Here is a 2,256-nt window from a genome sequence, read left to right on the forward strand (position 1 = left end):
AAAAAAAAATGTGGACCGATGAAATGGATGTACAAAGTGAAGAAACCTTGGAGTCAAATTCACATCATATTCAATGCTAAGAAGTAGAGCATACATATAAAGGACTGAAAGGCAATAGAAAGTGAAGATGTGAATAATTGATAAAACGTACGTGTGTTTGGATTTAAAACAGGGTTCCTTAAATTTTTGAATCTATACTGGTGAATGAGGGAAATAACAATATTCAAGTAATGCAAGAGATCAAATACCCAAAATTATAATGGATATCATTTCTGAACTCGAAGTCGTTCACACACGAACTTCTTGTGTATTTTTACATCGTAAACAGGTATAATACAAGTAGTAATCATCGTAAATCGTCATGAATTGATATACAAAAGCAAAAATAATGTCTTAATTTTCGTGATGAAAAAGTAGACAGAACTCAAATTAGGCTGAGGATCGACAATAAGAGTAGAAGGAAAAGGTATCAATGGCAATTCTTTCGATTACTTTGTATGTATGTGTAAGTTATGTACGCGTCAACGATCTCTAACACAGACTTGCACTCTATGTATAACTGATTGGGGCAGGCATGGCAATTTTATCTTACATAATTATCTACGTACTGGAGTGGTGCTCAATATGAGGTATTAGGAGCTTATATTATAATTTCTTCCTTTGGATACATGTTTCTTAATCTCTTAATGTAGTAGGGAGTAACGCTTTTTTCTTTTACATCTACTGTAGATTCTGAATAAGACCACTGGATAGCCGAAACCGTGATTCTGTTCAAAAACCTTTGAGATCATACTCAGTTAAATAAAAAATTATAGCACCATGTGATAGTTCTCCGAATTGTAAAAATGGTTCAAATGGCTCTAAGCACTATGGGACTTAATATCCCCCCTAGACGTAGAAGCCTAGACGTAGAACTACTTAAACCTAACTAACCAAAGGACATCACACACATCCACGTCCGAGGAAGAATTTGAACCTGCGACCGCAGCAGCAACGCGGGTCCGAGCTGTAGCGCCTAGAAACGCTCGGCCACTCCGAATTGTCATTTTACGTCAAATTGAGGTCTACTTTCAGCCTGTGTGTTTGTGTAAATGTTTCCAATATACTCAAGCTGACCGCGAGAAACGATTTGTTAATGAACTGGAGATATGCAGTTGAGTAATGAACTGATACTTCATAATCAGCATTTCCTGCTACCATGAGAATTTCTTATTACCTTTCTCTTTTTATTTCTGTTCTCAGTGTTTTCCACATTCCTGATTGTTTGGTTCACACTCCTGGTAACACTAACTTGTCTTCTAAGATTTTCTAATTGCATTTCGCCCAATTGATACCAGGATATTAAGAATTACTCCCGAATCTGTGTGCTTCTTCTACGATTTCCTATAATTTCGAAAATTCATGTTTTCGAAAGCTTCACCAATCTCCAGAACTAGTAAGTATGTGATGACTAACTGACAACCTCAGCTGCCGACAGGTGTTGTTGTTATACCTCGATGTGGACAGCTGAAAATGTGTGCCCCGACCGGGACTCGAACCCGGGATCTCCTGCTTACATGGCAGACGCTCTATCCATCTGAGCAAACGAGGACACAGATGAATAGCGGGAATGTGAGTCTCACGGAAAGCGTGCAAGGAATAAGTCCCTGCAGTCGCGCTGTTCATCTGTGTCCTCGGTGGCTCAGATGGTTAGAGCGTCTGCCGTGTAAGCAGGAGATCCTGGGTTCGAGTCCCGGTCGGGGCACACGTTTTCAGCTGTCCACATCGGGGTATAACAACACCACCTGTCGGAAGCTGACGTTGTCAGTTAGTCATCATTTATTCCAGGGAAAAGCTGCACGGTCATCAACAGTAACTGTTCTTTCGAGAACAAGTTACTGTCTTCGTATATTAAGTATGTATTGGAATTTTACTATATTTTTCCTTTCCCTAGTACACAGAATAAAATAATTGGTGTTTCGACGCTGATCTAATATATGGAGATTATCATCTTAGTCAAGTCTGTAAACGGTATTTCTTTGAAGCACAGCTGCGAGAAAACAGTGACTTAATATCGAAGTAGCCGTTCATGGTACGAATGTGCCGTCGAATACTGTATCTAATGAAGATCTGAAGATGGTCTGTAACGGCTGAAACCAATCACGATAATTTGCGTCTTCATGTAGCTGTGACGGTCATAATTTGCTAATGGTTGCTGTGTCCCTTGCAGACAATATATCTGCACCTATCGGACGTACTACTCCAGGCTGTCATCAG

The 2,256-nt window shown here is 39.7% G+C and overlaps 1 non-coding gene across 1 annotated transcript; it reads left to right on the forward strand.

Annotated features, from left to right (window-relative positions):
- The first annotated feature begins 1,670 nt into the window (after positions 1-1,670).
- On the forward strand, positions 1,671-1,744 carry Trnat-ugu (transfer RNA threonine (anticodon UGU)). The gene has a single exon. It is a non-coding gene; the product is annotated as a tRNA-Thr (tRNA).
- The last annotated feature ends 512 nt before the right edge of the window (positions 1,745-2,256 follow it).

The sequence above is a fragment of the Schistocerca cancellata genome, chromosome 1, assembly GCF_023864275.1.
Source record: "Schistocerca cancellata isolate TAMUIC-IGC-003103 chromosome 1, iqSchCanc2.1, whole genome shotgun sequence".
Classification (NCBI taxonomy): Eukaryota; Metazoa; Arthropoda; class Insecta; order Orthoptera; family Acrididae; genus Schistocerca; species Schistocerca cancellata.